Source organism: Pteropus alecto, unplaced genomic scaffold (genome assembly GCF_000325575.1).
Source record: "Pteropus alecto unplaced genomic scaffold, ASM32557v1 scaffold20, whole genome shotgun sequence".
NCBI lineage: Eukaryota > Metazoa > Chordata > Mammalia > Chiroptera > Pteropodidae > Pteropus > Pteropus alecto.
In genome coordinates this window covers 42,328,252-42,341,079 of record NW_006436298.1, presented here as the reverse complement: position 1 = coordinate 42,341,079, position 12,828 = coordinate 42,328,252, and positions in this window count along the sequence as shown.

Below are 12,828 nucleotides of genomic sequence, written 5' to 3'. Positions count from 1 at the left end.
ATTGAAGACTAATGTCCATCTACAGGAAATATGTTTTTATGGTATTTCGATACATCAACACAATGGATCCTCTCAAAAAAAGTATAAAAAGAGTGAGATAGAAATTCATAGAAACAGAGAGTAGGGGAGTAGTGGTTGTCAGGGAGTGGGTTGTAGGGGAAATAATGGAGATACTGGTCAAAAGATACAAACTTCCAGTTATAAGACGAATAAATTCTAGTAATCTATTATACAACATGGTAATATAGCTTAAAAAGTACTTTGGAGTACTATATACTTGAAAGTTGCCAAGTGAGTGAATCTCAGATGTTCTTACCACAAAAAGAAATGGTAATTATGTGATGCGATAGAGGTGTAGCTGACACTATGATTGTAATCATTTTGCAATATATAGATATATCAAATCAACATATTGTACACCTTAAACTTACACAATGTTATATGTCAATAATATCTCAAATCTGGGGGGGCAGTGGAGAAAAAGAATGAGGCAGTTCTGTAAGAACTGACATGAAAATTTGCTAGCCTTTTTTTTTTAAGATACAGAACAAAATGTGTGAACTAGGTTTTTGTTTAAAAGAAACGTCTGATTGTAAATGTACAGAATATAAAATTCTATAAAGATATTGTATCAAACTTCTCTTGCACCTCAGCACCACCTCCTCCTACAACCATTTCTGCCTCAGCCAGTTTCACAGAGGCTTTGCTTTGACCAGCCTTGCACACTTACAAGGTGATTGGGCCTACTTCAGCCCACACCAGGCACACCTAAACTCCTTGCCCCAGGGTACATGGTAGGGAGACACATTTCATATGATTCCTTAGAATCTTAGGAAGCAAAGGGGCAAGATAGAAACTTTCACCTTCTGCTTTATATACTGTATATCGTTTAAATTTATTATTTTTTTAAAAAATTCACTTTTGTAATACATAAAAATGTGTAAAGTATAGAGAATGAGTAGGGCCTATTAAATTAGAAATTCAATAAAAGGGTGTGAAAAAGGAAAGAGTCTAGCCTGATGGATGACTAGGACGAATAGAAAGACTGCGGTACTATTTATAAAGACTGAAAATACAGGAGTAGCAGAAGTGGTGGGGATGAAGGAGTTCAAGTTGAGAAAAAATGAGTTTGAGGCTCCTACATCCAGACTAATGCAATAGTCTGAAGATCGTTTTTCCCACTAGCCATGTAAAAGGAAGGCCTAGGAAATTTAATCATACATAAAGCTAGGCATTCATTTTGATAACCAGCTTAAGCAAGATTTCATCAAAACATGAGTTTTTAAGCAATAAACAAAATTAACAATATCATAAGATTTTGAAGATAAAGTTTATTAAATTAAAAAAATCTTCTAGTTTTAAGATTCTTATCTTGTGGAAATAGGTTTATCATTTAATACTTAAGCATGATTCGGACACGATACAGTGTCTGAAACCAGTGAATACCATGTGGTTTCAATGAAGCAACATTACTCAGTTGCTGAAGCAGGGCTTCCAAAGCTGGACTCAAAATGGGTTTCTGGAACTGAGATATTTATTCACTCAGTTTGACCCCAAACATCAATCAATTCCCTTTACTCCAGTACTCCTAGATGATATCATTTTTCTATGTGTGCCATGAAGTAAAAAGTTGCAGACTCACTGGATTAAAATACTCACAATAAATTAATTTTAAAAATTGTTTATTGTTTTATAAACCTACTTATTTCCTATTAATATGTTTGAAGAGCATATCAAAAGTGCTAAATACCAATTAAATATGAAGCATATATTCCAGTCCATACCTAGTATTATCTATTATTTTGTAGAAGAGAATATGGGTGAATTTTTTTTCCAACATAGTACCCCATAGGATCATTGACCGATGGTATACAAAAGTTCCCCTTTGCTAATCTCTCCTTTACCACTCTTTATTGCAGGCTAAACTAAAATTAACTTCTCTTTTCTCATCCACATAACATTACCACATTGCTTTGGTATGTTAAAGAAACATTTATCATCATCAAAACTCATGCTGACATAGCTAAATGCTTGGCATGTCTTAAAGTTGTGAGGCAAAAACAATCCTTTGTAAACAATGCAAACGGTCAAGCATGTTTTTAGTTCTGCCTGTCCTATAAACTAAGCCATCATTATCACCTCCTTTCTAGATACCTAGTGACCTCAAATTCTTTCTGTATCCACCCAATCAAAATAAATTCTCAGGACATCACCTGATAAACTCATTTAAAACAAGGTATAAATTTGAGATAATCTCAGTAAATTATCTCCACAAAATGTATTTGCATTTTACAAAAGAAAATCTTAAATTTTTTTCAGATCTTAGCCTCAGGTTGTTTAGGCAAAAGAAGAAACTTTCCCAAATCTTTGAGTTTGCAATCATTAGGTGGCTAGCTGACTCATCCATTATTTTTACAACTGCCTGTATATTTTAAGATTTAGAGAAAAAATACAACTAGAAGAATGAACTATTGTTTTCTTCAAAAAGAAAATGAATTCGTATATAACTACATGTTCACCTTGAATGGGCTAGCCTCCTGTCTTTCTTGGTCTGGCTACTTTTCCCCATGTCCCAAAGCCCCAATCCTGAAGTCATCATCATCATCACCCAGAATTGGGCATTAGACACCATGTCTCCAATAGAACTGAAAAATAAATAAATATAGACTTCCTTGTATTACAGCTTGACCTCCCTCCTTCCCAAAGGATTATAAATACTCTGTTTTTCACATTAGACAACCATAAAAATCAAGATACAAATTTAATGCCATTTTCTCTTTGAAATACACCACTCTTCAAATAGATTCTGTACAGAAAGGAGCGAGACATACAAAGTTTCTATCCCTTGCACAGAGGTCAGCAAGAAACAGATGTGGTTTTGACGCATGGCTATTGAAGGGCAATTGTTAAGGGTGACAGAAATAAAAGATGGGGCAATAGCTAAACTTAATAACTCAAACCCTAACCTAGTACTTATTCAACCTAAATTTGATGGAATATTTTTCAAGAAGATAGCTAATATATTTCATGAACCTTCAAATACCTGAAGTTTAAGACGGTGAGTTTGTTTTCTCCTATAAGTGAGTCTGCCTGCAATAGTCTTTATGTTAAGGGAGACCCTTAACTTCCCAGTACTTGGACTGCCATTAGGGGCTGAGTCTTCCACTCTACCACCACCGGCCCCAAAGAAGAAACAGAGTAAGAGTAAACGGTTTTTACTCCAATCCCCCATTTTTTCTTCCACATGGAACAGACTCAGCTGTCCACACAACGTCACAAAATCCAGACTTGGAAGTGAGGGGAAAAGTAGTAAGAATCACATTTTGTTTTTGGATCCAAGCTGCATGTCCCATTCCAACTTGAACACCATAAGCTGCTGCTGTCCTTCGTTCACTCTCACTTGGCCAAGATATGAATAATTACATTCTCCGACACACTTCTAAAGTAAATGAAGGCTAATTCAGGCTTTCAGTTTTACACTTTACATTCATTAATCATTATATTTTTTTGAAAAGACACTCTTCAAAAGGCCATCAAATGTTTTAAGTTATAAAAATAGGTTCCTAGTTCTCTGATCAAATTTATTCAAGATGCAAGAATATCTGCTAAGCTAGGAGACTGCTTACCCTAAGCTCAGCAATGATGTAAGACATATCTGTGAGTCACTAAAGCCACTCTCAAATTGAACTGCCTGATGTCTGTAAAAAATAATGCCTTTAAAATGTTGTAAAAGCTATTTAAAAAAAAAAAAACTGGAGAAGAAAAACTGTTTATTCCAAACAAATGTTTTCACTTTGCCCGCTGAGAAGGTTTCTGTGAGATAAGACTCTGAATTAAAACAGTACACAGGATAAGGTTACTGTCCATGTAATAAAATGTCAGACTGAAAAAAAGAGTCATCAGGGACCTTCATTTGAACTTTGATTCCGTAAGTCAGTCACTGAACTCAACAATCTCATTACATTTCAGAAGAAACTAAAAGCATATAGTCTCCTAAAACCAAAAATAAGAAATGAAGGCAGAAAGAATGTCAAGTCTCAAGGCCTTCAACATTCTCCCCATCGCTCCCACCTTCCCCAACACACTACGACCACCACCATCACCGCCAGCACCACCACAACAGAAACCCTCCATTTCTCATCTTTAGCCTTAGGCTTCTATCAAGCACATGAAGAGAATTCTTCACAAATTTATACTACCTCTCCTCTCTTTCTTTCAGAAATAAAACTCACAGTTGGTGAGAACATCTGAAAACCTTCTAATAAGGTAAAAAAAAAAAAAACTACCAACCTAATTCTAGTTAACAATTAAACATTTCTAACATCAGGCTGATTTAATACAGTAAACGGTCTGCATATGGAAAGAATTAATGAGCAATTCACTTTAATTAAAATAGGCAAGAGTTTGTCCCCACGGTTCTTGTAATAAGAATATTAATTTATATATAAGGTTATCTGGAGTTTTCTCATTTCTTTTCTAAGACATACCATTAAAGAAGAACCATATTTTAACAATTCAAAAAAAAAAAAAACTAAATCAGATCTTTCCTATCATTGCCAATTTAAAAAATATATAAAACCTGTTTTAACCATCAACTGATTAGATAAGTAACTTGTCTGTACCTCAGCAACTCTTCTGTGAAATAGGGATTGATCTTGTTCAGGTGATGTATGTCAAGAGCATGTGTAAGGACAAGCATAAAAATAAGAGGCTTAAAAGGTGAGATTTCTTTCCATCTTTTATAATCTGTTAGTGGATTGTCTGTGATGTGCCCCATTTTCTTTCTCTAATACCTTTGTGGAAAGGATTCAGGGTTGGGAGAAGATTTTGTTTTTAATTATCTCTCTCCAACACATGGAAAAAGCTATTGATAAATCCTCCAGGTGGTATGTGGTTATGGCCAGTTTGGGGCCCCTAAAAGGAGTGAGATAACCCACATAAACAATTGAATTGACCACTTTGATCATTGCCTCATTTGAATAATTAAGCTAACTAAATATTAGGTACATATTCAATACTCAGTAAATATCTATTGCTTGGTAAAACATGTTATTTTAAAGGTACCACTACTCAAATTTGATGGCTTTTGTTTTATTTGGCTTTAATTGAACAATCATCCTCTATAATGGCTCTCCACTAATTTTTTATGTCCATCTTTAATGGAGGTCATAAACTAGTTGGGTCATAAACATCGACTAATGCCAAGTTCACAGAAGTGTTTGGCTTACCTCCGCTGTGTTTTAAAAGCATTTGAACTTGAATGCCTTTAGGTTTATGACACTCACTTTACAACGTCATCATCATCCTTATTGTCATCAAGATATTAGCTAATACTGCATATGCTCACGTTGCATCTTAGTACTTCTTCTGCATTAATTTACTTAATTTTCACAATTATTCTTGGATAGGTTATATTATAATCCCTATTTTACAGATAGATGAGTTAGTGAGTCACAGAGAAGTTAATTACCTAAGGTCATGGGATTTGTAAAATATGGAGCCAGAATTCAAACCCAGTCATCTGGCTCCAGAGCCAATGACTTTAACAACAATACCATAATGCTACTTATGAACAAAAGCCTTAAGTTTATCACTCCACCTAAGGAATGCACACTTTTCTAACTGTTTCTGCTTTCTCTAAATCTGATTCTGTTCCTACCAGGTGAACTGGCATAGGGTTCCCCTTTGGTATGTTTCTGGCTCCTAACTACTAACACGGGCTCAAATTTTGAACTCTTAGAATATGAGTCAGTCCTGGAATAGAGGAAGAAAATACAGTCAAAGGAACCCATGAATAACTGTCTCTGCTTTAATATCTTACCGCCCAGACATAAAATTGTTATGCAACTGCAGAGATCCCAAACTGGTTTAGATCAACAGAATGATCTCCTGTCCAGTATGGTTAAAGAGGTCAGGTAGTTTATTCACAATAATCCAAAGAGTAAAATAATAAATCTACATTGCATAGCAATACTTTGTGGATCAGGGAGCTCCTCTACTTCCAGGATGAGTGAGAGACAAAGACTAAACCTAGTGATCATTGGGGCTGAGTGTCAACAACCATGTAGGGCAGAATGAAGAGATGATGACACGAAGAGGAATGTTGCAACTGACACCATGGCTGTATGCCAGGATGCACCAAGAACTATCACCACCATGAAAGGGGGGACTAGAAAAACTCAACAAAAAAAGGTTTAAAAAAGGTTAGTGGTTTTTAAATAGGACTATATTGTAGATTTTAAAAACTTAAGTATATCAAACCTTTATCCCTCTTTTTTTAATTTTTAACTCAAGCTCATTTTTCCTGCACACTGAGTCATTTCTGAGCCATTGGCTCTGAATGTCAAGAGTCTTTTACTACCCTGGAAGAGCTCTGTCTATGATTGATATCTAGACAATGATATTTTGTTCCAGGGTCTACATGTTTATTTGTTTGATTTGCTTTTTGGGTTTTTTTTTTAGTTTTGAAATAGGCTGTTTTGAAATACAAATACAGATTTTTCAAGAAATAGTCACCCGAGAACAAACCAATGCTTCCTAAAAACAACAAAAAGACTGTGCTGCTTTCTAAGGGCAGTTGCTTATTTATTTTGTCCATATTTTGCCAGCTTGAAGCCTGAGTATTTTATATGAACATACACGGGCGAAAAATCAAAATACAGCAACAATTCATCCATGAGACTAAGAGATAAAATGCAATTTAATAAGTTTCCCATACACTCAATCACCTGCTTTTGGCTCTGTTTGGTATTTTTTGAAAAGTCTGATATGCTTGTTAGCAAAGCACAACACAGATTCAACAATGCCCCAGACTGTCATTATGATTTTTGTTTTTTACTCATTTATTCATTGGATTTCTATAACTGTGTCCATTCCTGAAGCTTTCACACACACACACACACACACACACACACACACAGCCAACCAACCAAAGAGTTCTCAGCAAAATATTTAAAACAGCAAAAAACTGCAATAACATCAAAGAGAAAAACCAACAAGATTTTTAAAAAAGTATTCATGTATTACCTTTCTTCCATATGGATAAGCTCTATACAAAAGGCAGGATTTCAGATCCTATAGACATGGCCTTAGAATTCTATTACTGTATAGAAAAAGAGGTCACCTCTAAAAAGATATAAACCTGGACTAAAGAGGTTTCCCTCTTCTGGGAAACCTTTTTAACCATACCATAACAACTAACCATTTGGATTTAGGGACCTACCAATGGTCACCTCCTTTGGCAAGGCTTCCTTTAGTTTAATAATCCCTGACATTTTGTTTAAATTTCTAAAATTCCTTAAGATACTAATTTTTGTCTTGGTTTTACTTTTTTTGTTGATATAGAAACTCTAGGAAATATTAAAAGGTTATTTTTCCATATCCCTCTTATGTAGGGGATCCCCAAGACCACATTTAACTTCAGTGATTCACTAGGAAGTCTCACAGGACCCAGCACATAGCCGTAGTCATGCTTAATATTTAATAAAGCAAAAAGATACAAAAGCAAAAGGAAAAAGCACATGTGGCGAAGCCCAAGAAAACCCAGGTACAAGCTTTTAAGAGTTCCTTCTCAGTGAAGTCACACAGAGCTTAATTCCTCAAGCATCAAAATGTGACAGCACATGTGCAGAGTTATCTACCAGGGAAGCTCATGAGAGACTCAGTACCCGAGGATTTTATTGGGGACTGATCGCATAGACACCCTCCGCCTCTGCCAAAATTTCAGACTCCCAGAAGCAGGTGTTCCACATAAACCACATTGTAAACATAAACAGATTAAGCAACATGAGCCACTCTTGTATGAGTTAGGGAATGGTGAGAGCACTCCAGAAATCCAAGTTCCCAAACACCAGCCAAGAGACAACCAACCCTGCAAACAGGTCTTCCTAAGAATAGCAGTCTCAAGCCTACTGTGTTGACTCTTTTCTGCATATACCTTTAGAGATGAGATGGCCAAACTTTTGTGTCTACATCTAGCACCATGAAGAAAACCTCAAGCTTTTTGAAGAAATGTAGATTCATGGAAGCACTTTAAGCTAGATTTCCTTTGAGAAGGAAAGGATGATGGCAGTGTTGAATTGAAGGCATTCCCGGTATGCCTTCTCTGAGACGGAGAAAGATGAGAAGGATGGCCTTTTAGCAAGTAGAAGGGTTCAATGCTCATCTCCAACACAGCAGGTTTGGGTATGGGAAATTTCTCTTGTGGGGCAAATGATACATATGGATACCTTGGGATCTAAACATTAAAGATCTTAAATTTGAAAACCAATTCAAAAGAAACTTGAGCATCTTCTTGGAAAGAGAGAAGTAGAAATTCCTTATGCTGTTGTGGGTTTGAAAGGTGAAGACCTCAATAATAGCTTTGATATACTAAAGACCCACATCCAGGTTTTCTGAATTGTATTACTCTTCTGGAATTTTTACATAATACCCAGGAAGAAGAATCCTCCCCTTTATACCATCAACCCCATCGAAAATTTTTTAAAAGATAAAGGAATTGATATTGGGCATCTAGACCGTTTTAACTTTTTGTATATATTTAAGGAATACAACAATGTGATTGACTTTGAATCTCCTGTGGTAGAGCAAACTCATTCCAGTTAAACATTTAATTTCATGAAAACCTCATGAATGGGTACTACCAACTAATTAACTGATGAAGAAACTGAGGCTTAGAAATATTAAGCAACTTTCTTAGTCATAGAACTAGGTATTAATAAATCCAGGGCTCAGCCCCATTTTTTCTGCCTTCAGAAGCTATTCATGTAACAACTATACTACTCTACTATACTTTTAACATACACCCCAAGAGAATTTAGAAAAGCTATGTGTGCCCTCACATTTTTAAGATGACATCTATTTTTCATTATAAAATTAAGTAATTATGAAGAATGAAATGTCCTGAGTATTATAAATATTGACACTTAATATATATGATTGCATTATTCTTTAAAATATATCCAATGGAATCTAAACGCCATTGCAATTTGATCATCATTATCCATTTAAAGAATAAATGCTTTTTTTAACAGTTGGAAATTTTGAATCATTCCTCTTTATATTTGACTTGTATTTCATTCAACATTACCAACAGAACTTCATCCTAATATAATAATTTTTATACTTAAACATCTTTTATGGGTCACTCTGCAATAAAAATATAAGGTTCTAGTAATCGATAGTTATTACCTCTGTGGAATTCTAGGAGGTAAAAGAAAATTTTCCTAAATGGCCAGTTTTTTGTTTAGAATGGCTTTTCTCAGATAAAACTATGGCTCTTTTAAGGGAGCATTACCATTACTCACTTTCTCAACACCAATGCCAAGATTTCAAGTTGTCTTTTTGCTTGGAAGCCTAGAGGTTTTTGCACCCAAGACGATGCAATGCTGTAGGACTGCAGTGGGTGAGAGGTTTACCTTTCTCTATAGCAGAAGAAAAGGCTGTTGTCAAAGTGCAGATGGGAGACCACACCCCACCCATGCACCCTGACCACTCTCACCGCTGTAAGGCAGACCAACTGAAACATAAAGTACAAGTGAGAGTTGAGAAGCTGAAAGTGAATTGCCTTAAAACAATCTGAGTGCCCAAGTACTCCTGCGAAAATCTTCATAAACTTCTAGACGTACATGAAGAAATATCTGAGCTGTATTCTGCTTCTATTTTAGATCTTAATATAGTACATTGTGGTTGCTGGTCTGATTGTTATTTCCCCCACCTTGAGTGTAAAATGTTTCAGGCAGGAGCTGTCTTCTTTAGCAATGTCTTCTAGTATCTAGTGTGGTATTTACTGTATAGTACATGCTGATTAAATATTTGTTTGAAGAATAAGTGAATACTGTTACACAGTGGAAAAAAAAGTTGAATCATATATTAGTGAGTTTAAGCACATCACAAATAGTATGTTTAGTATATTCTCACTTTGGTCAAAAGAAGTATGAATAACTACGTATACATCTGTATCAGTAGATATTTCTAGGTGGATAAATTTTTGGCGACTTTCTTTCTGGCAATCTGTATTTTCTAGTTTATCTACAATCTACTTAGGTAAGTTTTATAACTTTTTATAAAATACACAAACAGACAAGGCACTAAGTAGAAGAGACAGAACATAATATCCTGGAAACAGCTACAAGCTGGCCTCAGCCCAAAGGGAAACCATCAGTTAATGAGGAATATTAGGTCTCCTCCCTGATTCTCAGAAAAACCACAATGGCATGACAGGGGCCTGGGCAATTAGTTCAATGACAGCCCTTCACACAAATACCCAGAAACTATGGCAAAAGTTTAACTCATGTTCAAGAAGTAGCTTATTTGAAGAATAGCTTCTCTGTTGGTTTAAAACACTGAGGAGCTTTTTATTTCTCAGCTAACAGATGCAGAACCCCTCTGTGTAAATTTTTCACAACCACTTGTCTATAACTAGAAAAACACTTTAAGTTAGAAATGCTATTATCATATCGATCAGGAAAGAAAATGTATTTATCCTTAGATGCTCCATGACCAAACATTCTCAACTTCATACTATATTTTTATTCAATAAAGTAATTTTGTTAAACCTATAACAAAACATTATTTAATGTTAAAGATCTTAAAAAATTCTTCATAGAATTCAAAAATCAAAAAAATTTAATTGAATTGATGATAGTCATGTATATAAGGTAAACACAACTTAGTACTATTTCATTTCAAACTACTTCTAAATTTACATTATTTTAGACATTTAGGAAATTAGCAGCTAAAAATACCCAGACAAAGCTAAAAAGTGATCAGGTTTTTATTGCTGCTATTGTTTTAGGTTTTCCAGTTTAAGCAGATGAATTCTGCTATGGACTGAATGTTTATGAACCCCCAAATTCATATGTTAAAACCTAATTCGCAATGTGATGATGACAAAGAATATGATATCTCCTAATCCCCTCCATCTGCAAAGTGAGGAACAGAATATAAAATAGGGGGGAAAAAAAAAAAGGAATGGAAACTAAAGAAGGATGCCATCTACATGTCAAAAATTTCCGGACTTTCAACTAGAATTTCTACTAGAAATATCACAGATGAGACTATGGAACAAGGGCTAAATCATGTCCTCTAATGTCCTTGTGAATGAAGACTATTAAGTCCCTGGTGAGTGAATAAAACTCTAGGATAACTACACTACCAGCGCTATAAGGAGAGGTGAAGCAGTTAAAATGAACAAAGCAACCAGAGTTTTTCAGAATCTGCAGAAGAATTTCTTGGTCTTAGGGCAACACTGAGAGGAGCATGTGAGGCACATTATCTCCTAACATACAGTCGTCTACATGTTGCTAACTGCTCGTTGGTCCAAACAAAACATAGAGAAACTCTTCTAGACAGAGAAAAGACCCTCTATTGCAACTACACCTGACTACTTTACTCCAATGTCTTATCTTCCTGTGTCCCACCACTATACATTATACACAAAACTCAGCTCCTAGATTTCTGATCTGGGAAAGTAATTGGCAATATGAAATTTCATCTTCATTTTCACCCAGGCATGAAGTACTTAAAAATAATCATAAATTTCTTACCAAATTCACTTCATCAGCCAATATGGACAAATGTAGATTTCCTTCTGTAAGAATAAAAAATTTAAAAATCATGAGTATATGATGCAATTCAAATGAGAGATCACTCTATAGAATCAGAACTAATAACTTCCTGGCTAATAAATTCAAAGAACTACTAACTTAGTATAGATAATAAATTATTAAAATATTGGGAGTTTTCAACAAGTTTCAAAAGAACACTGTGTGAGGAGACTGAGGAAAATGGCAGAGTGAGAGACATCCCCTGATCTCTCCCCTTGAAAAAACAATAAGCTGAACATCTAAAATTCAACAAATAACACCCAAACTGCACACCCGCACGTCTGAGCATGGGATCTGCGCATAAGAGCTACCACAGGTCAGAACCCCAGGTGTCCGGCAGTGGACTGGGAAAAATAAAGAAGCTGCCTCTCACAGCCACTGGAGCTACCTGTAGGAGGAGGGGGAGGGGAGAAGGTCGTCTCACAGCCACTGGAGCTACCTGTAGGAGGAGGGGCAGGGGAGAAGGTGGGGCAAGTTCCCCAAACAGCCCTGCCTGGGAGAGTTTGTGAGTTCCATGCAGCCAGCAGCAGGGCACAGTCATCAGGGCAGAGGCAGAGAAGCAGATGGCAAAGAAACAACAGTTGATTTTTATCAGCTGCAGTTGCAAAACTGAGGCTGAGTGACAGCCCCCAAACTCCAACCCAGGGGCTCCTCCCGACATATCCTCCAAGACCGATCACTGCGGAGCCCCAGGGGAATCTGAGCAAATGCTGCCAAAAGTGTTGCTAACACTGACAGGGACTAAAACTGAGGGTAGCGAGTGTGATTAAATATCTACAAGAAAATAAAGGCATTATATAAAGGCATTATTGAGCCTTTATATAATAAGGGCATTATTGAGCCTTTATATAAAGCAGGGCTGGAAACCAAAAGAAAAGCGCCTTCTTTACAGTAGGCTAAAAAGAGACCGCTATATAATAAATCCTCTAGAAAAAAAGTAGAATACATTTCCATTAATGCCCAGGTGAAAAATTAGTCCATTAAACACCACGAATAACCAAAGTTACAAGGCATCTCAAAAGAAAAAGAAAAATCTCCAGAAAATAAGCTTACAGACATAGAAATATGCGACTTAAATGACAGAAAATTCAGGATGGTACTTCTGAAAAACCTCAGTGAGTTCCAAAACGAGCCATATCAACAATTTCAGGAACTGAAAAAACAACTAGATGAGCAGAGCAAGGAGATTGCAACCCTCGAAAACAAAAGAAACCAAACATCA